A 23050-nucleotide genomic window follows, 5' to 3' on the forward strand; every position below is an offset into this window, starting at 1 on the left:
TACACTTTCTAAATGTGATCTTATAAATAACCAGTTTATATGTCATTTAATGCCTATTTTAAAAATAGTAATTGATCATTAATAAAGTTTGTAAATGGATGTAAAACCTAGTAGGAAATCCCAATGACCTAATAAATATTATAAGGAAAAAAACAGGACATTTCTCACTGTTTGTACATTTGTATGGTGTTTAACATCCTGATACACAGTTAGTGGCGTTAATGCACCATAACAATAAAAACACCAAGATGAAGAACTTCCTGGTTTTGAATCAGAGTTTAGTGATGATGTTAAACTCATGTCTTTTGACATCATTTGATTTATTGTGATTCTGCCCTTAATTCGTTTTGTTTTTCGTTTCTTTTCTTTTACGCTCTATTTAAGTTCATTTATGTCTATTTATTTATTTATTTATTTATTTATTTATTTTGTCTTTTCTAAATAATCTATTACTTATTCTGTGTTAAACCTGTCATTTCTGCTATTTACTCTTGTAGAATGATTATTTGCCTTTGTTGTTTATATACTTTTGTATTCAATTAAAAAAAAATCATGTCTGGAAATCCCCAGCTCTTTATAGAGCCTATGTCATGAATGAGAGTTAAGTTTATGTAGATACTGTAGGCCAACGTGACATTACAGAACAATAGACCCAGAACCAGTTTGATGACATAAAAAATGCTATGACATCTACGTCAATGCTATTTATATGATGAGTGGTGGAAGATTACCAATCACTAAACTGTACTGCCTATAAAAGACAACGAGGGAGTGGAGACTCACCTGTCAACTTTGTAGAGAGGTTTAATGAAACCTTGAAGACTTTCCGTAGCAGCGTAACATCCGACGAACAGAGACGCGCTCTCAGAAACGTCCAGAACTGTACAAAAGTTTCCTCAGGTATGTATAATCCATTTTCATTTCTGTTTAGTAGACAAGCAGGAAGAGACGACGCAATATTACATTCATAAAGATGTTCCAGCGAGAGCGAACTCTCAACGGGACCAGAACTCAACAAACTGAACCAGCAGCTTCTTAGCACTCTGACCTCTCATGTTATTAAGGGCTTTGGAAAAACATTTTAAGTCATTTTTTTAAATATAATAAGTAGGAGGGATTTAAAGTATCTACATTTATGGATGAAATAGTTTGCTAGAATAACAATATTATTAAGGAAAAAAGAATTAACACAGCAGTCTTTGGGTTTTCCAAATAAGATATGATGTAAAGAAAAAACAAAACTATCAGCAACCACCTTTCTTTCTATCAACCAGCCCTGAATTGATATAGAGGAGAAATAGCATGAAGAAAAGATATGATCCGTGTCTTCAGAATGGCTGTCACAGAAGGAACAGGACAATTTCTACACTCTAAAAACTGCTGGGTTAAAAACAACCCAATTTGGGTTATTTTGGCTAGTTGGGTTATCATGTTTACCTCAGCATGCTAGGTTGTGATTTTAACCCAACTGTTAGTTAAAAATGACGACAAAAATGAATTTAACCCAAAATGGGTCAGAAATTTAAGTGATTGAAATAAGGGGGCAGTCATGGCTTAATGGCTTAGAGTTTGACTCCAAACCCTAAGGTTGTGGGTTCGAGTCTCGGGCCGGCCACGACTGAGGTGCCCTTGAGCAAGGCAAAGACACCCCCACCCCACCCCCGCTCCGAACTGCTCCCCGGGTGTGTGTTCATGGTGTCTGTGTTCACTGCTGTGTGTGTGTGTGTGTTCACTGCTGTGTGTGTGTGTGTGTTCACTGCTGTGTGTGTGTGTGTGTTCACTGCTGTGTGTGTGTTCACTGCGGTGTGTGTGCGTGTTCACTGCGGTGTGTGTGTTCACTGCGGTGTGTGTGTGTGTTCACTGCTGTGTTTGTGTGTGTTCACTGCTGTGTGTGTTCACTGCGGTGTGTGTGTTCACTGCGGTGTGTGTGTGTGTTCACTGCTGTGTGTGTGTTCACCGCGGTGTGCGTGTTCACTGCTGTGTGTGTGTTCACTGCTGTGTGTGTGTTCACCGGTGTGTGTGTGTTCACTGCTGTGTGTGTGTGTGTTCACTGCTGTGTGTGTGTGCACTTTGGGTTAAACTTAGCCGTATGTCACTTCACTTTCGTTACTTCCATAATGAATCTTACTACAATACAATACTTCGGTAATCCAACCCCGCCCAAATCACATTCATATCAAATATGTCACCTTGTGCTTCCCCCACGGCATAAAGTGGGCGTGTTTCCGGAGGTCTTGGAAAAATGCCCTCTTTCAAAAAAAAAAAAAAAAAAAAAAAGAGCATACTACGTCCAAAAAACAAACAAAAAAAAGTCCAAAACTACAGAATTAATTGCATTAACTTGAGGAAAAAAAAACTACTCTGTTTTTCTGAATTAACGAGTTAATTATCTCAAAATTATGAGATCAATTTTTTTTTTAAAAACATTTTTTTCACTCTGTTTTTATGAATTAACGAGTTAATTATCTCAGAATTATGAGATTATTTTTCATAAAAAAAAAAAATTCATTGTTCTGTTTTTCTGAATTAATGAGATCCCTCAAAATCCTGCCAGGAGCTCTATTTTAGGTGGATTGCATGGAAGTAAACATGTCCCGCCTTTCAAGTTTAATCCGGTTTTATTTTACTTTGGGTTTGAGACATTGAGAGATTCTGCTGTCTTTAAGTAATATAAATGGTGTTGTTATTAGTGCGTCAACAGCGCAGACACCTCAAGACTTTGCGCCTGTTCAGACAAAAAGAACATTCTGATCTGCTTGACGTTGCTGTGTTTCTCCAGGATCAGTTGAACCGATATGATATGCTTCACGGATATAAGATGATGCATCTGAAATGCATTCAGGAGCTACAGTATGTGGCGACACAAGAGACAATCAGGCAATTGTTGAAAATACTGGATCCCCAAGGAGTGCAACTGAGGCGCCGGAATCGTCTTCGGCGACATTTGTATCATAATCCAGGCCCGAACTTTTTATGGCATGTTGATTCATATGATAAACACCATATGGGATCTGCATCAATGGTGCAATCGACAGGTTTTCACGAATGGTGATACGGCTACCGTGAAGTATACCATATCGGTTCAACGTTGAATAACGATTCAGACAGAATTTCACTCGCTTTCATCTGACGATGTTCTCGCACTAGTGTTGTCCGATTTTCACGTTGACGTGCATGCTCTCTTTCACGTCCGTGTTCCCAACCCAAGCCGCTGGGTTATAGCTCAAGACAATTTTCAACCCAAACTCCAACGTTTAAAGCTGGAAGAACTGAACTAACTTTAGCATAAGAAAGGGCACCTCTCATCAGCATTTTTATGCCAGAAGGTATTGCATTAATGATGGTGAAGAACTCTTTCGGGTGACAGGTAAAGCCATGCTTCAATGTAAAGGCATTATAGTCTAAAATGTTACCCTTCTCATCCATTAGATCTCTCACTGACCATATACTTCTGCTTAGCCAGTTCTTATAGCATAAAGATTTGTTCCTGTGCAATATATATTTGTTGTCCCAAATTGAAGCATTATGAGGTGTAAAATTATGTGTATATGCCAATTTCCAAAATAAAAGTACTTGTTGATGGAATGCTGATAGTTTCACTGGGAGTTTGGTTAAATCAAAATCACATTTGAATTCCACCAAATCCCTGAAACAGAGCTGAGGGGACTGGAAACCAAAAACTTTCTTCTTTACACAAAAATATTTTTAACCATTTAAGTTTTAACAAAATATTCATGTTATCAAATTCAATTACATTCAAACCACCTTGTTCATAGGATTTAATAATGTCTGCTTTTTTATTATAATGGGCTTTGTGCCTCCAAATAAAATTATAAATTTTTTGGGAACATGGTTTAATAAAATTTGAGGGGGAGCTAAAGAAAGAGCGGGATAAATCAATCTTGATAAGTATTCAACTTTGGTTAGCAGACAAGTGATATCACTCTGATGTAGGGCAAGAAGTTCACATTTGTTTAAATTCAGCTGGAGTCCTGATGCCTTAGAAAATGTATTAACTAATGAAATAGCCAGAGGAATTTGATCTTTGTTTTTTAAGAATAATGTAGTATCGTCTGATTGCTGATTGACTGATTGCTATATTTTTACCAAATACATTTAATTTTTGTACCGCTCGATCATGAATAACTAAAGTAGACAATATATCTGCAGCCAAAATGAAGAGAAGAGGGGACAAAGGGCAGCATTGCCTTATTCCACGACTAATAGGAAATCTTTGTGATGTACCATAAGGAAGAGAAAGGGAACTGTTCGTACCTTTATAAATCATTTTTATAACATTGACAAAGTGCTCACCAAAACCAAAGGGTTCTAAAGCTTTAAATAAAAACGTGTTCTAACGTGTCAAAGGCTTTCTTAAAGTCTAAAAAAAGAATCTGGTCCATCATCCTCTATCAAATCATTGTATTCTACCATATCCATTACTAGTCTTACATTATTGTGAATGGATCTTTCTTTAAGAAATCCTAATTGAACCTCATTAATTACCCCATTAAGTCCATTTGTCAATCAATTGACAAAAACGTGTGTGAAAATTTTATAATCGTTGTTAAGTGATTGGGCGAAGATTATCTAAGAATCTACGATCTTTATCTGGTTTGGGGATTAAAATAATCAAGCCTTGACTCATTGTGGGGCCAAAAGAACCATCAATAGATTCAATAAGAGCATTAAACAGTAACATATTCAAATCATTCCAAAAAAATTGTAAAAAAATTTCCTGTAAGGCCGTCAGGACCAGGGGATTTGTTTGATTTGAGTTTCTGAACAGCTAAATCCAGTTCTTCCACACATAATTGTGCATCACAAAGATCTCTTAAGTCATTGTCAATCCTAAGAATAAAATTACAAATTTTTTAGTATCAATAAAGTCATCACACTCTGTTGGAGAAAAGTTAGACGAATACAAGTCACTGTAGAAATTATGAATTTCTTTGCTTATTATTGTAGGATCAGTATTTTCAACATTGTTCACCATTAGGGAAACAATACTGTTTTTTGACTGTCGTCTTTTTTCTAACCTACAAAAATAGGACGTGCTTTTCTCTCCCTCCTCCATCCATTTGGCCTTGGAGCAAATGTATGCACCTTTTTTAATGTACAAGTCATCCAGTTGTGTTTGAAGAGAAATAAAATTACTTTTTTTCAGAGCTACTCAGTGCACTTTTACTGCAGTACTTATTAATCTCAAATATAATCTTGTGTTCATGTTGTCTTCGTATTTTGGCAAGCATTGTACTATAGACTATAGAAAATTCACAAATCTTAAATTTAAGAAACTCCAAATTTCCAATATTCCTTACTACTGTATGTGAAATGTTACATACTGGCTTAACACCCAAGATAATAGCACAGTGATCTGTTAGAGGCGCTGGTGAAATAGAGCAATCCTTAACAAAATGTAACAAAATATCTGAAATTAACCAATAGTTGAGCCTCCATTTGCTACAGGCATTGGGTCTCAACCAAGAAAACTGTTTGGTGTTAGGGTTAAGATGTCTCCATACATCCAATACTCTAAGATTGTTGCAAAAATGAGTAAACATAGGGTTTGGTTGAGGGGTACTGCTTTTAGGTGGATGTCTGTCAACATTAAAGTCTCCACCTATAACTATGGTATCTGTTGGGAATAACCTCTTGAAAAAGTGAAATGCTTTTTGCAACTGTCCGGTATATAAGCATAAAAAAGGAATGCAAAAATAAATAGGATAAAAAAATAAACCAAAACCAAAAGGAGATAGATAAATAAATAAAGTATAAACTGCTTTGTGCTGAAGTCCACTATCAACTCCTTAATCTTACTGACGTTCAGGAGAAGATTGTTCTCCTGGCACCATCTCTCCAGGTTTTTAGTTTCCTGTAGGTAGGCCGTCTCGTCGATGTTGGAGATCAGGCCCACCACAACAGTGTCGTCAGCAAACTTGATGATGGTGGTGGAGTTGGAAGTGGCCACACAGTCATAAGTGTACAGTGAGTACAGCAGGGGCTCAGAACACAACCCTGGGGAGCTCCAGTGCTGAGGGTGATGGTGGATGAGGTATGTTTGCCCACCCGTACGGCTTGTGGTCTGTCTGTCAGGAAGTTGGAGATCCATTGACACAGCGGCAGGCTGAGTCCCAGGACCTCCAACTTAGAGGTGAGCTTGGAGGGAATTATGGTGTTGAACGCTGAACTGTAGTCCACAAACAGCATTTTTGCATAATTCCCTTCTCTGCAGTCCAGGTGGCTAATTGTAGTATGGAGAAGATGAGCGATGGCATCCTCAGTAGAGCGGTTCTGGCAGTAAGCGAACTGTAGTGGATCCAGCGTGTCTGGTAGTGATGCAGTGATGAAGCACTTCATCACTACTGAGGTCAGGGCTACAGGGCAGTAGACGTTGAGGCAGGCGGACTGTGGTTTCTTTGGGACAGGAACAATGGTGGACTGTTTGAAGCATGAGGAGACAATAGACTGTTCCAGTGAGAGGTTGAATATCTCAGTGAACAACTGTGCTAGCTGGTCAGCGCAGGCTTTCAGAACCCGACCTGTGATGCCATCTAGTCCTGCTGCTACCTGGTATTCACTCACTTGAATACCCTCCTCACGTCATGCTCTGAGATGGTGAATGTGGTTACCTCTCCAGCTCTCTCAGCGTGCATGCTGTTTGTGCCGCTAGCACCGCTAGCGTGGTTAGCTGCAGCCTCGAAGCGAGCGTAAAAGGTGTTTAGCTCGTCTGCCAGAGAAGCGTCCGCATTCCCCATTCTAGAAGCAGGTGTTCTATAGTCTGTAATGTTCCTTAGTCCCTGCCACAGGCTCCTAGAGCCACCATGTTGGAGCTGTGACTCTAGTTTCCTTCCGTAGCGCCGCTTTGCTTCCTTCACCACTCTGCGCACACTGTAAGATGCAGCCTTGTACTCGTCCATGTCCCCAGTGGCGAGCCCCGTGTAGTAGGCAGTGGTGCGGGATCTCAGAGCATCGCGGATGGTTTTATCCACCCACGGCTTCTGGTTGAGAAATGTTCCGATGGTGGTTTTCTGCACCGTATCACTTGCTTGTGCTATGTCCCGCTCTGTTATACTGCTTGGTGATTTCAATATACATGTTGATACTGATTGTGCAGAATCACGCAAACTTTTGTTGACACTCCAGTGTTTTAACTGTGAACAACATTTAAAGTTTCCCACTCACTCAAAGGGTCATACACTTGATTTGGTACAGTATGCACTACTGGTCTACGTAATGTTTCTGTGACTGGCTCTCAAATTATCCCAGACTCTTTGATGGAAGCAAGCCCGTTTGTGTATAACATTTCTTTTTGGCATGAAATATTTGTCAAACTTTCCAAGGACATCTTGCCGGACAAGACAGTCTTCATTCGGGGATTTCCAGAAGTCTGCGTTATGTTCATCGTTCATCATACGACCTGATGTTCGCTAATCTACAGTATGCTACCGGCCACACACCGCAGAAGGGTTTATGATGCATTAATTGCCATCTCATGCAGTTCTCCTCTTACGACCAAACGTATACAAAATTACAACAAGCATTCCACATTGGCTCTGTTTAACTGTCGGTCTTTATCAGACAAAGCAACTCCCAAATGACTATTTTCATCTCAATCTACTCACTCCATCTGGATATAGTTACCTGGCTAAACCTCACGCAACATCTAGGGATGGAGGCCTGGCTATTGCTGTTCGAGACAGCATTAATGTTAAACCTGTCGAATTTCATGATACTGTTACTTTTGAATATATACTTCTCACATTTTGAGGCTCAAATACACTGATTGTGATTCTTCTGTACCGTCCGCCACAAACCATTTGCCAACTTCTTTAGTGAATTAAATGAACTACTAACACTTGCTTGTGCTATGACCCGCTCTGTTATACTGCTTGGTGATTTCAATATACATGTTGATACTGATTGTGCAGAATCATGCAAATTTTGTCATCCTGGATCAGCTTGATGTGTCTGAAAAAGAATATTAGAAAAGACAACAAGCATTAGTTGTGTTAGGCACACCCCCTTGCTCTGAGCCCCCGCCTGGTAGCAGTCATCCCCAGAGGGCGTAGCGCCTTTCAGAACCCGACCTGTGATGCCATCTAGTCCTGCTGCTACCTGGTATTCACTCACTTGAATACCCTCCTCACGTCATGCTCTGAGATGGTGAATGTGGTTACCTCTCCAGCTCTCTCAGCGTGCATGCTGTTTGTGCCGCTAGCACCGCTAGCGTGGTTAGCTGCAGCCTCGAAGCGAGCGTAAAAGGTGTTTAGCTCGTCTGCCAGAGAAGCGTCCGCATTCCCCATTCTAGAAGCAGGTGTTCTATAGTCTGTAATGTTCCTTAGTCCCTGCCACAGGCTCCTAGAGCCACCATGTTGGAGCTGTGACTCTAGTTTCCTTCCGTAGCGCCGCTTTGCTTCCTTCACCACTCTGCACACACTGTAAGATGCAGCCTTGTACTCGTCCATGTCCCCAGTGGCGAGCCCCGTGTAGTAGGCAGTGGTGCGGGATCTCAGAGCATCGCGGATGGTTTTATCCACCCACGGCTTCTGGTTGAGAAATGTTCCGATGGTGGTTTTCTGCACCGTATCACTTGCTTGTGCTATGTCCCGCTCTGTTATACTGCTTGGTGATTTCAATATACATGTTGATACTGATTGTGCAGAATCACGCAAACTTTTGTTGACACTCCAGTGTTTTAACTGTGAACAACATTTAAAGTTTCCCACTCACTCAAAGGATCATACACTTGATTTGGTACAGTATGCACTACTGGTCTACGTAATGTTTCTGTGACTGGCTCTCAAATTATCCCAGCCTCTGGAATTCTCTCCCCAGAGCATTCGAGGCCTGGCATCTTTACAGGATTTCAAAGCTAATCTGAAAACTTATCTTTTAACTTCTTGTTATTCAGATTCTCAAGTCCATTAACATGGTTTTGTGTTCTCAAGTCAAGTCAAGTCAAGTCAAGAAGCTTTTATTGTCATTTCAACCATATATAGCTGTTGCAGTACATAGTGAAATGAGACAACGTTTCTCCAGGATCAAGGTGCTACATAGAAACAAAGACAGGGCTAAAGACTTGTAAGTAGTCTTAGCCACATAAAGTGCAACTGTGCAACCTGGTGCAAACAGTGCAGGACAAGACAAACAAGACAGACAAGACAGTGCAGGACAAAAGACAGTGCAGGACTAAAGACAGTGCAGGACCAGACAGTGCAGGACAATGACAGTGCAGACACAAGTTACAAGACAATACAAAAAGTACAAAAAATGCAGTACACAAAAGACAATAAATAGTAAACAGTCACAGAAACAGTCACAGAAACAGCGCAGACCGACCAGTGTTAATACTGTATGTGTTAATATAGTATGTGCGAAATGGCTGAGATATTGTACAGTATGTGCAAAAACGGCTGAAATGTTGGGACAGTTTGTGCAAAAAACAGCAGACAAGGTGTGCAAAACAGCATGTAAACAGTTTGCTGGATTGTAAGCAGCATGTAAACAGTATGTTGTGTCAGTGTGTGTGTTTTGTGAGGGTCTATGCAGTCCATACAGATGATGTGTGTGTATGTTGTGCTCAGTACAGTACATTTCAGTTGTTGAGAAGTCTGATGGCTTGTGGGAAGATGGCTTGTCTATTTTTCTCTTCTGTATTGTATGTACAAACTTAAATATTGTATGTTTAAATCTTGTACAATCTGTATATCCTGCACTTGCTAGTATTGCACTCTGGTTAGACCTAAACTGCATTTCGGTGCCTTGTACTTTTGTAATGACAATAAAGTTGAATCTAATCTAATCTAATCTAATCTAATCTAATCTAATCTAATCTAATGTACCATCTGTATTTTCTACTAGAATGTTTGTTGCTCTAATGTCTATGTTTGTTGATTGAGATGTTTTGATGTTTTGTTTACTTTTCTATGGTATATGTGTATGTTTTGTATACGTATAGTGATGTTTACTAAACCTCCTTAATTCTGTTTGATTGTATATCACATCATGTAACTGATGTATCACCAATCTTAAGCAACACAGTCCATTTAGCTTCTTCACTTTCATTTTTCTTACTCACTGCACCCAGGTAAAAGCTCTCGTCGCTCTCATCTTTTGCTGTCACTTGTCTCACAGTTTTTGATTTACACATTCGTGCCCAGTGTCCTTTCCTTTTGCACTTTCTGCATTCCGAGCTTGTTGCTGGACATTTTCTGATATCTTTGTGTCCTGTTTTACCGCACCGGCCACACTCTGTATCTTCTTTCTGTTCTCACTACCTCTTTTGTATTTCTCTCTTGTCCAGGGCCTATTTGCTGCCTTTGTTGACTGTTTGGAGGTCACTTCTTGCACACTGCTCATTGACTGGCCCTCCTGCTGGCTGATCTGCTTTGCAACATCCTCGGCCTGCCGTGTCATCTGCACCGCTGTTTCCAGGGTAAGTGCTGTCATAAGCTGCATTCTTCTAGAAAGTTCTTTATCCTTGATTCCTACTACAAGTCTGTCTCTTATGTGTTCATTTCGGATTGCACCAAATTCGCAGTACTCACTAAGCTCGTAAAGCACTCTGATGTAGCACTCATTTTCCCCAGGCTTTTGTACTCTTTGATGGAAGCAAGCCCGTTTGTGTATAACATTTCTTTTTGGCATGAAATATTCGTCAAACTTTCCAAGGACATCTTGCCGGACAAGACAGTCCTCATTCGGGGATTTCCAGAAGTCTGCGTTATGTTCATCGTTCATCATTCGACCTGATGTTCGCTAATCTATGCTACCGGCCACACACCGCAGAAGGGTTTATGATGCATCTCATGCAGTTCTCATGCAGTTCTCCTCTTACGACCAAACGTATACAAAATTACAACAAGCATTCTACATTGGCTCTGTTTAACTGTCGGTCTTTATCAGACAAAGCAACTATAGTCTCCACTTTAATAACTGATTAAAATGACGGTTTGCTATTAACTGAAACCTGGCAACTCCCAAATGACTATTTTCATCTCAATCTCCTCACTCCGTCTGGATATAGTTACCTGGCTAAACCTCACGTAACATCTAGGGATGGAGGCCTGGCTATAGTTGTTCACAAGGGTGAAGTGTCGCTCTGCCAGGTAGTACCGGAGGTCCTCAATGGCCCACTTGACTGCCAGGGCTTCTCGTTCTACTGCGGTGTTGTTTTTCTTGGCGGGGGTCAGCTTCCAGGAGATAAAGAGGACTGGGTGCTCTTCCCCATCAAACTCCTGCAAAAGGATGGCTCCTAGCCCCGTTTTGGATGCATCCGTCTGTAGCGTGAAGGGGCGATCAAAATCACTGTACTGGCTGGGTGGTGTTGGCCTCCTTGAGCTGGATTTGCAATAAAACCAGCTGTCCGGAGGGCTCCCAGAACCTCCCCCAGATGGAACAGGTGATCAGACCAGGTGGAGGAGTGGACTACCACATCGTAGGTAGGCGGCAGTGAATGCGCAGAGGGGTTGGAGGACGATGTCCATGAGGTGCTGGAAGGTGGACGGAGCTCCATGTAGGCCAAACAGAAGGACCCGGTACTGGCAGTGGCCATTTGCGGTGCTGTAGGCCGTCTTTGGCTTTGCCCGCAGAGCAAGGGCCACTTGCCAATAGCCCTTTGCCAGGTTGAGGGTGGAAATGAACCGGGCCCTCCCCAGATGCTCCACCAGGTTGTCCTCTCGAGGAAGGAGATAGTTGACCTGGGTGAGCCTCCAGAAGTCGTTGCAGAGGCGAATGCACCCATCTGGTTTAGGCACCACTACAATGGGGCTGGACCAAGGGCTGGCAGACTCCTCAATAATCCCCTCCTTCAACAATTGTTCCACTTCCTCCTCGATAGCGTGACGATGGGCTTCCGGGACCCTACATGGTCATTGTCGGACCACAATCTCATGGTGCACCAGCGCTGTACGTCCTGGATGGGATGAAAAGACATCCTCTACTGGGTGGCCTGTCGAAACAGCGAAGAGAGAGGGTTAGTAAGTGACTGGGACTCACCTGGAAAGGAGTCTCTGGCGTCACATTCTTCCCGAGCCATGCACGCCCGGTGAACCCGGCCCGTCTTCTTTTGTTCCGTTTCACTCTTGGTAGTGGACTTCATTGCGGCAATGAACCCTGACCAGTCGTGCTCTCAGGAACAGGGACATCTGGGATAAGGCCGATGAGAAGCGGACACTCTCCTGCTTTGCTCTGGTTCGAAGGACCGAACGAGACCGAAAGGGCATCGCCATGGACACACAAAATGGCAAGACGGGGGTAGGGAGTATGGCCGGCCGGGCCAGCATGACCGTACTCCCCAAATCCAAGAGTGCGGACACCGGGTGGCCGTTTACCTCCAGAGTAAGGCGGGAGCCCTTTGGAATGGTGGGGCAAGCCATTGTTTTTGGGCTTTGGCTAGGGCCTTAAGATCTGGTTCGGTGGGCATGGGCTCATCAATTGGTCCGAGGGCGGGACGGTTATCCAATTGTTTCCTCTCCCAAACCCGTTCGGCCACTTCTTGTTGTCGGGGATGGGGGTGGCAGGGACTGGCCTGAAAGTCTCTTCGAGCCTCCCGGCCAATTTCTAGGGTGGCCTTGGCGTGTCCCATAGTACTCAGGAAGTCTTTGGGGTTCTCCGGATCCTTCAGCCCTACCACATTCCGTTCCTCAGCCAGTAGTGCCTGTAGGAACCGGTCCATGGCCACCCTTTCCATGACTTCCTTGGTGGTGAGTCAATCATACTGTAACCACGGCTTGGCGATACGCAGGAGTTCATCCATCTGTGGACCGCCATCTATGAAAATCTCCAGCTGCAGTCACGGGGGATCGACCACAGCGGACAAGAATTTCCTCTTTTACTGCCTCATAATCTCAGGCGCTCTCTGGATCCAGCACATAATACGCTAGTTGAGCATCTCCACTGAGCAGCGGGGGTAGGGCATCGGCCCAGTCCCGCTTAAGCCAGCCCTCCCTGTCCGCGGTATGCTCAAAAGTGTCTAGAATTGTCTCCACATTGTCTTTGGCGCTGAGCTTGGTGAGCCTGCGCCAAGTATCACGGCTGGGATCAGGGAGGGGAATTGATGCGGCCGAAGCTCCAATAATTAATCTGTGACTCTCTTGACACTTTTGGCCAGCTCCTAAGTCACCTCGTGCTGATGGAAGCTGGCCTGCATAAGATGCTGAAGAGAGACACTGTGTTCCATAGTTAAGAAACTCACCCATCCACCTCCACCTGACATCAGTAGCTCAGCAGAGCACTGGGAGTTATTTTTGCAATCTTTTCAAAATAAAATCAATAGTATATATAATCACTTCACCTCTAGCCTTTCCCCTACCCCCTCTGATGAATTTGGTTCAGTTTCTACTCAACATACCTTTGATAACTTTGTCCCTCCCACCCCTGTATATATCTCTGAATTAATAGAGAAGCCTGTTATTTCTGGTCCTATATCAAATTTAATCTCACATCTACTCAGCTCAGGTTTTGTTCCACAAGAATTAAAAACTGCATCAGTAAACCCCTATTCTAAAGAAACCAGACCTGGACCTCTCTGTATTGACTAATTATAGACCAATTTCCCATCTTATGGTCGTTGCTGCACAACGTCACAACTTCTTGTCGCAGCACAGCTTTTATGAAACTTTTCAATCTGGTTTTCACACTCATCACAGTACTGGGACAGCATTACTTAGGGTGGTTAATGATTTACTCATGGCTTTTGATCGTGGTTCGGTTTGTTTCTTGATTCTTCTCGACATCTCTTCGGCATTTGACACCATATCTCACTCCATTCTCATCTCACGACTATCTGCTCTGGGCGTCTCTGGCACCGTTTTGTCATGGTTTAATTCATACCTATCTAATCGTCAGTAATACATATCTATAAAACAGGCAAAGTCGAGTATTGCTCCAGTCACATATGGTGTTCCTCAGGGAACTATTCTTGAGCCTTTAATTTTTATTATTTATATGCTTCCATTAGGTCACATTATTTGTCGTCATGGGCTTAGTTATCACTTATATGCGGATGACACACAACTATACAGGAGCTTTAAACACACTGATCCCTTTCCTATAGATGATATAACACATTGTATCAATGAAATAAGCATATTAATGACCAAGAACTTCCTTAAACTAAATACAGAAAAAACAGATCTGCTCTTGGTTGCCCTCCTAACTTTACTTCATCTCTTAATATTGATCAAATCTTTATCGCTGGCTGTCATGTAAAACCCTCAACCACTATCAAAAACCTGGGCATAGTGTTTGATTCTTCTCTGTCTTTCTCCTCTCACATCTCATCTCTCACGAAATCTGCCTTCTTTCATCTACGAAATATTGCACGATTACGCCCATGTTTAAATATCAATAATGCGAGACCCTTGTCCATGCTTTCACTACCTCCTGTCTAGATTACTGTAATGCACTTTTTTATGGTTTACCATCAACGTCCTTAAAGAAACTCCAATATATCGCAGATGAAGAAGAACGGAAGAACAGGGGGCATAGAAGCCTTTATTATCGCCACATGTACATTACAGCACAGTGGAATTCTTTCCTTCACATACCCCAACTGAGGAGGTTGGGGTCAGAGTGCAGGGGCAGCTATGATACAGCACCCCTGGAGCAGGGACGGTTGAGGGCCTTGCTCAAGGGCCCAACAGTGGCAGCCTGGGCGATCAACAACCCAGAGCCTTAACCAGTTGAATTCAGCAGCAAGCGTGCTAACACACACAAAGAAATCCTCCCACATAACCCCCATCTTATACAGTTTATATTGGCTCACAATTATAGTGAAAGTGAAGTGACATACAGCTACATACAGTGACCCATACTCAGAATTCGTTCTCTGCATTTAACCCATCCAAAGTGCACACATACAGCAGTGAACACACACCCGGAGCAGTGGGCAGCCATTTATGCTGCAGCGCCCAAAGAGCAGTTGGCGAGGGGTTCAGTGCCTTGCTCAAGGGCACTTCAGTCGTGGCCGGCCCGAGACTCGAATCCACAACCTTAGGGTTATCAGTCAAACTCTCTAACCATTATGCCACAAATATAGCTTTCAGCGTCAGTTCAGGCAAGCCACATAGTCAAGCTCGGCTATCAGCTGATGTCAATTTTCTAACCCAGCCCATCAGCTGATCTGATTCTTAAGCACGCAATTGGTCCCTTTCAGCAGGGCGCCCTATTTAAATGCTTTTTTTCAGTCTGTCTGCTTGGTTGTTTCCTCTGCATTGCTGCAACTGTGATTTAAACTCGGCTGCTATTTGGAGTTTAAACCGCAAGCTGTCTTCATTTGAGGGGGCTGCTTCCTCTGCTTTGCTGCTGCTGCGATTTAAACTCGGCAGCTAATTAGAGATTAAACCGCAAGCTATCTCCTTTTGTGTTCACGATATGGAACTATAAGAGGTCGTGATTACTATTAGTATACTCGAGCTGAAGGGGAAGTTTGAAGACGCTTTGAACTTGCGGTAAATCGATACGGCATGCATGTTCGTGTATAATGGTGCGTTTGTTGAGCTGGAAGCGACCTTAGGGCTGGTGTGTTGTACAGTCTGTTATGCTATGCTACGTTAATCTATGCTTCGCTATGCTATGCAGGTTATGCTATGCGAGTTTATATTATTGTATGTTACGCTATGTTATAAGATAAGGTTGTGCTATGCTTTGCTATGCACGTCACGATGGGTCATGCCATGCTTGCTTTGCTAGACTAAAATACCTCATGCTAGGTAATGCTATGCCTCGATATGCCTTGCTATGCCAGCTTGTTATGATGGGGCTGTTTTTTTCTGCATTGCTGCTGCTGCAAGTTAAACTCGGCGGCTATTAGAGATTAAACCGTAAGCTATCTCCTTTTGTGTTCATGATATGGAACTATAAGAGGTCGTGATTACTATTAGTATACTCGAGCCGAAGGGGAAGTTTGAAGATGCTTTGAACTTACGGTAAATCGATACGGCGTGCATGTTCATGTATAATGGTGCGTTTGTTGAGCCGGAAGCGACCTTAGGGCTGGCATGTTGTACAGTCTGTTATGCTAAGTTAGGCTATGCTTTGCTATGCTATGTATGTTATGCTATGCTAGGTTATATTGTATGTTACACTATGTTATAAGATAAGGTTATGCTATGCTTTTGCATTGCTCGTCACGATGGGTCATGCCATGCTTGCTATACTAGGCTAGATTACCTCATGCTAGGTAATTCTATGCCTCGATATACCTTGCTATGCCAGCTCGTTATGGTATGCTAGGTTATGCTATGTTGCATTATGCTAGGTTAGGCTTGCCTTGCTAGGCTATGTTACATTATGCTATGCCTTGCTAGGCCAGGTTAGGTTACATTGCGCTATATTATGGCTCGCTAGGCTGTTATGATACGTTATGCTATGCCCTGCTAAGCTATGTTAGGTTACGTTATGCTATGCCTCGCTAGGCTATGTTAGGTTACATTATGCCATGCCTTGCTAGGCTATGTTACGTTATGCTATGCCTCACCAGGCTATGTTAGGTTATGTTATGCTAAGCCTCGCTAGGCTATGTTAGGTTACGTTATGCTATGTCCTGCTAGGCTATGTTACGTTACGCTTGCCTTGCTAGGCCATGTTACGTTACGCTATGTTAGGCCTCATTGGCTGTTATGATACATTATGCTATGCCTCGCTAGGCTGTGTTATGGTGCTTGGTGCTGCGCCTTGCTAGGCCATGTTAGGTTACGTTACTCTATGTTGTGCCTCGCTAGGCTATTGTTAAACATTGTGCTGTGCCTTGCTAGGCGATGTTGTGTTGCGTTATGCTATGCCTTGCTAGGCTATGTTAGGTTACGTTGCGTTATGCTATGCCTCGCTAGGCTGTGTTATGGTGTGTTGTGCTGTGCCTTGCTGGGCTGTGTTATGGTATGTTGTGCTGTGCCTTGCTAGGCTATGTTTTGTTGCGTTGTGGTTGGCTGTGCCATGCTAGGCCGTGTTAGGTAACGTTACGCTATGTTGTGCCTTGCTAGGCTGTTGTGATGCGTTATGCTGTGCCTCGATAGGCTGTGTTGTGATACGTTGTGCTATGCCTCGCTGGGCTGTGTTGTGTTGCGTTATGCTATGCCTTGCTAGGCCATGTTAGGTTACGTTGCACTATGTGTACCTTGCTAGGCTGTTGTGATGCGTCGTGCTGTGCCTCGCTAGGCTGTTATGATACGTTAGGCCATGCCTGCTAGGCATTTTGTTACGTTATGCTGTGCCTCGCTTGGCTGTTATGATACGTTGTGCCGTGCCTTGCTGGGCTGTGTTTGTGTTATGTTGTGCTGTGCTGTACCTCGCTGGGCTGTGTTGGGTTACGTTGTGCTGTGCCTCACTGGAATGTGTTGGGTTACGTTGTGCTATGCCTTGCTGGGCTATGTTGTGTTACGTTATGTTGTGCCTTGCTGGGCCGTGTTGTGTTGCGTGGTGCTGTGTTTATGCCTCGTTGGCTGTTGTGATGCGTTGTGCTGTGCCTCGCTGGGCTGTAGTGATATGTTATGCCGTGCCTTGCTAGGCGTTATTTTGCATTGTACTGGGCTGTGTTGCGTTACGTTATGATATGGCTTGCTGGGCTGTGTCGGATTGCGTTGTGCTGTGCCTTGCTGGGCCGTGTTGTGTTGCGTTACGCTGGGTAATGCCTTGCTGGGCTGTTGTGATGCGTCGTGCTATGCCTCGCTAGACTGTTGTGATACGTTTGGCTGTGCTTCGCTGGGCTGTTGCAATACGTTATGCCATGCATTGCTGGGCGTTATGTTGCGTTGTGCTAGGACTCTCTAGGCTGTTGTGATGCGTTATGCCATGCCTTGCTAGGCGTTATGTTGCGTTATACGATGTGTCGCTAGGCAGTTATGATACGTTATGCCATGACTTGCTAGGTGTTATGTTACATTATGCTGTGCCTCGCTAGGCTGTTGTTATGCGTTATGCCATGCCTTGCTAGGCATTATGATACGTTATGTTAGGACTCGCTAGGCTGTTATGATACGTTATGCAGGAAATATTTACTGGGAAATGGTCTAACGTCTTAACTTGACAATGGTTAAATTCTAGCCAGCAATGAAAATGAAAAGCTTGATTAAATTTCTCTCCTCTCTGTAGCAGTGTCCAGCGAAAGAAAGATAGTGACCTTTTGGATTGATAATCAATGGCTACTGGCTCTGCTGGTATTGTGTTTCTGTTCTTAACCAAAATAAATAAATAAATAAATAAATAAATAATGTTCCAAAGCTGGAAAGGCACTGAGAAGCATCCTAACCGCTGCTTCTTCAATTATTTAATAGCTGGACTTATCCGAGGTTTTTGCAGGAGTGTCTTGGTTGCCTACTCATTCGTTTGCCTATAATAATTTGCTTTCTGCTTGTTAAAGAACCTGAAATTGTCGATTCTTTGTTGGAAAAGGAAGTTAAGAATGGATTTCTTGTTGGGCCTTTTGGAAGTTTCCTTTCTCGGGTTATTGGATGGATCCTAGAGGGATGGCTACTGGGGGGATATTCAGGGAGGAGGCACATGGTTTCTCGTGTTCTGTTTGTGATTGAGTTAGCTCTGTTGCTGCTAGCTCTCCTCCTCTGCTGCTGGTAGCTGAACCAGGAGTGGAACGTTAAAGGTTCTGGGTGCTCCTTGGGAAATTGGGATGGCATGATGTTCATGATGTTCTGGAGTCTTCTGCAGCCTTGAATCGTATACAGGCGCTGCGCCTTCCGTTGGTTTTGGGGGGGGGTTTTAATGGTCAGTGGTTGCTAGTAAATGGTAAAGGAACTGCTTTCCGTGCCTGATAATAACATGTCCTCGGCTCTGTTGGTATTTTACTAATAAGTTTGGCTAGTGAAATGCTCGCTGGCTCTTCAGTTAGCAGGAAGAGCCAGGGAGGATTGCCTGGTATGGTCTGTTTGGGGGGATTTTGTCTGGCTGCTTTCCCAGTTAAATGGGAGATTGTCCCCAGAAGCTGCTGCTGTTCCCTGACTAGCTTTCATGGAGCTCATGAAAAGGATGGGGAATTCAGAACAGAGCCATACCGCCAAATGTAAATTTCATAAGCTTGCAAATAAAAATTTTAAATATATGTCAAAGAATTGTCTTTATTTTGACTCAAGTGGTCCTAACTGAAATATAGCGTTCAGCGTCAGTTCAGGCAGGCCACATAGTCAAGCTCGGCTATCAGCTGATGTAAATTTTCTAACCCCGCCCATCAGCTGATCTGAATCCTAAGCGCGCTATGGGTCCCTTTCAAACAGGGTGCCCTATTTAAATGCTTTTTTCAGTCTGTCTGCTTGGCTGTTTCCTCTGCATTGCTGAAACCCACCTCCTCCCCTAGCTCCTCCTTAAAACTTTGTGTTTAACTTAATCAGTGTCATTCTGTTGTCACTGATGCAGGCTCTGTTCTAAATGGGGGGGGATTTTGTCTGGCTGCTTTCCCAGTTAAATGGGAGATTGTCCCCCCACGAAGCTGCTGCTGTTCCCTGACTAGCTTTCATGGAGCTCATGAAAAGGATGGGGAATTCAGAACAGAGCCATACCGCCAAATGTCAATTTCATAAGCTTGCAAATAAAAAATTTAAATATATGTCAAAGAATTGTCTTTATTTTGACTCAAGTGGTCCTGACTGAACTTCCCCAATTAGTTTCTGCACTCAATATAAAGTTCTCCTCATGCATTTAAAGCTCTCCATCACTCCTGTCCACAATATATCACAGATCTCGTTCAAACATATACCCCTGCCGGTGCACTTAGATCCTCTTACTCTAATTTATTAGAGGTTCCTTGTTATAGGCTGAAAGCTTTTGGTGATAGAGCCTTCCGTATTGTGGCTCCCAGCCTCTGGAATTCTCTCCCCAGAGCATTCGAGGCCTGGCATCTTTACAGGATTTCAAAGCTAATCTGAAAACTTATCTTTTCACTTCTTGTTATTCAGATTCTCAAGTCCATTGACATGGTTTTGTGTTCTCTATTTTTCTCTTCTGTATTGTATGTACAAACTTAAATCTTGTATGTTTAAGTCTTGTACAAACTGTATATCCTGCACTAGCTAGTATTGCACTCTGGTTAGACCTAAACTGCATTTCGGTGCCTTGTACTTTTGTAATGACAATAAAGTTGAATCTAATCTAATCTAATTTAATCTAATCTAATCTAATCTAATCTAATGTACCATCTGTATTTTCTACTAGAATGTTTGTTGCTCTAATGTCTATGTTTGTTGATTGAGATGTTTTGATGTTCTCTTTCCTTTTCTATGGTATATGTGTATGTTTTGTATACGTATAGTGATGTTTACTAAACCTCCTTAATTCTGTTTGATTGTATATCACATCATGTAAAGCGTCCTTGAGATTGTTGAAAGGTGCTATATAAAATATTATTATTATTATTATTATTATTTATTTTTATTTTTTCTCCATCATCAAAAGCAGCATTAGAGGTGGAAAGTAGAGATTTTTAAAAGTATTTCTTTCTGTAGGAGTTAAAGATCTTCATCAGTCAGATGTTACTGAGACTTTAATCTGTGCTGCAATGTGTTCTGTTTTCATCTCAATCCAGCTGTTTCTTTAGACACCATGAATTGTTGCAGACTTTAATATTTATTTTGATCATCTAGAATACAGCATATGTAACAGGGTGTGTATATAAAACTGCAGTTAAAGGCTCATACACACAGAAGATGATCACTGTGCTTTAAAACTTCGTGTCTAAGCCAAATTATCCTGACAGATACTGTGATTTTGAGGAGGAACTATTTAAACATCCCAAAGTATCATTGCTCTTTGGTTAGAACATTTTGAAATATACAGTTTATAATTGATTAAATTGTGCCTCCTGGTTTAAATTTATATGAACAGATATGGTGACTTTGGATTGGAATTATTAAGAAACTCCACAGTAAAATTGGCTGATCTTTATTTTTACCATACAGTCGGTCATTATGAAGTGATCTGAAATGGTTGTTTCAATAATCATTGTAAATGTTCATTTTATGATGGATTAATGTTCCCACTGGCACAATTTTATTTTACTTTATTTTAAGAGGAATTATTAAAAACACAGGGTATCTTCACCATTTGCTAATAGACAGGAAGAGTTCTGTGTTTGTTATTCTGATTATTCTGATAATTATTCTGATTTCTGTCTCATCTATAAGGCCTCACCCACAGCTGTAGTCAGATAAACTGTGCTGAAACTATAATTAAGTTGTAAAAGCTAGTAAACTGGTAAACATTTTCTTTCTTTCTATGAACAGCTGGTAAATATACAGTAACGTTTGTTTAACTATAATGTATTACATCATGTAGGAGGTTGCAAAGGCAATATCAACATAAACAAACGTAAGGTACAATACAGTATATACGAAATGCTAAAAATGCAGAATAGAAAACAAAAATGCTAAAATATATAAAATCTCTTTTTTTTTTTTTTTTTTTTCTGGATAGAAATTGGATAACAATGGGATTATAAGTTTTTATGACCTGATGATTATGGCAAATGATCTCATGTGGACCTGAAAATGAAAGTTTATACTAAATAATAAATACATTTTAACTTTTGAAAACCAAATGAACACACTATCACAGTCAATCAATGAAATTGTCTCATTTCATTCCTTTTCAGAATTTAAAGACCCTCAAGCTCCAAACAGAGCCTTGAACCACAGCACCAATGAAAAAAAAGAAGTCTGCCAACAGCATGAAGGAAATAGATAAGAATCAACAAAATCTTCAGGAACAGTTAGGAAATTCTTGTCCAAAAAAGCCTGCTAGAATTGTGTCTGAAGGCTTTAGGAAACAACACACTGATGACATTGAGGGTTTAACTTGGAGTTTTTTAAATATTAAAGACGATAAAGTATTCATAGTAAAATATAAAGATGTTAATAAGTGTCCAGATATGTACAAGCATATCATTATATATGGTTTACAATTAGAATGGGGGGGTAAAGACTACATCTGGAAAGAATTTAAGTTACTTTGCCAAGAGGATGATATTAATTTTGTTTTAGACAACTGCTATATACTTCAGAGTAGTGACGACATCCAGAATTTGTTCAAACACTATGCAAATTTTGGTGAAAAGGATCCCAAATACATCATGATAAACAGCTGGATTTATAAACTGTATCCAGAGAAAGTTTATGTATTTCTTGTAGGAAAACAGCTCAATAGAACAGAAAATGCAGATGTAATCAGATCAGTTATTGAATTTCTGTACAAGATGCACAGATACAAAGACATGAAGGAAGAAATGAGGCGTAAAGGAATCAGGAGCTGTGAAGAGTACGCTCACTACAAAAGAGATACTTTACAGGGCATCTATACACACGGACGTTTAGATCCCTGTAAAGAAGCTTGTTTTACTACATATTTTATAGCAACAATGATTTCAGAGTCTATAAGAAACTTTAGGTCCTTTGTCATCAACATAATGATTTTAGATATGAGTCTCAGCCAAAATCCTGAAATTCTTTTAGAGAAGCTTCCAATGGCGAGAGGGGGAAGCTGGATAAACTCAGATAAACGGGGATTTTATGGGGCAAGCACTCCAGTCGGTGGGAGAAAACCAAGACTTAAAAAGCTAATAGAGGATGAAGAAGAAATCTTTAAAAAATGGCTTTTACACAGAAATAAATCAGAGATTGATACCGAAACGATTAAACGTCTCCTCGAGTTGGTGTACGGTAAACTCCGACTCCGTACTGATCCTTCACTTCTAGAAACCTTCATCACAAATTATGTACATTTTAAAAAGGAAATAAATTCTAAAATTTCCCCTGAATTACTGAGAGGGTCACATGGTAGACAGATTTCTCTACAAAATATGAATTTAAGTTGTTTATCATCTTTAATCAGTCCGACCACAATTAGACCAAAATTAATCACTCATTACCCCCATGGATCCTTCTGGATGTCAGTCATGTGCAATTATTCATTAGAAAACATTCAGAATCTAAATTTGTATTTATACGGTTATGATTTGGACTGGTGTTGGGACGAGAGCCACTCACCTCTGAAGACATCAGTCCAGACATCCAACTCCAACATCTCTATAAACCCAGATTTTTACACAACA

At 41.7% G+C, this 23050-nt stretch overlaps 1 long non-coding RNA gene across 1 annotated transcript; it reads left to right on the top strand.

The window, feature by feature from the left end:
* The first annotated feature begins 817 nt into the window (after positions 1–817).
* Positions 818–22156, top strand: LOC132858618 (uncharacterized). Its single transcript, XR_009649644.1, has 3 exons — positions 818–900; positions 10307–10438; positions 21596–22156. It is a non-coding gene; the product is annotated as an uncharacterized LOC132858618 (long non-coding RNA).
* The last annotated feature ends 894 nt before the right edge of the window (positions 22157–23050 follow it).

The sequence above is a fragment of the Tachysurus vachellii genome, chromosome 2 (genome assembly GCF_030014155.1).
Source record: "Tachysurus vachellii isolate PV-2020 chromosome 2, HZAU_Pvac_v1, whole genome shotgun sequence".
Taxonomy (NCBI): Eukaryota; Metazoa; Chordata; class Actinopteri; order Siluriformes; family Bagridae; genus Tachysurus; species Tachysurus vachellii.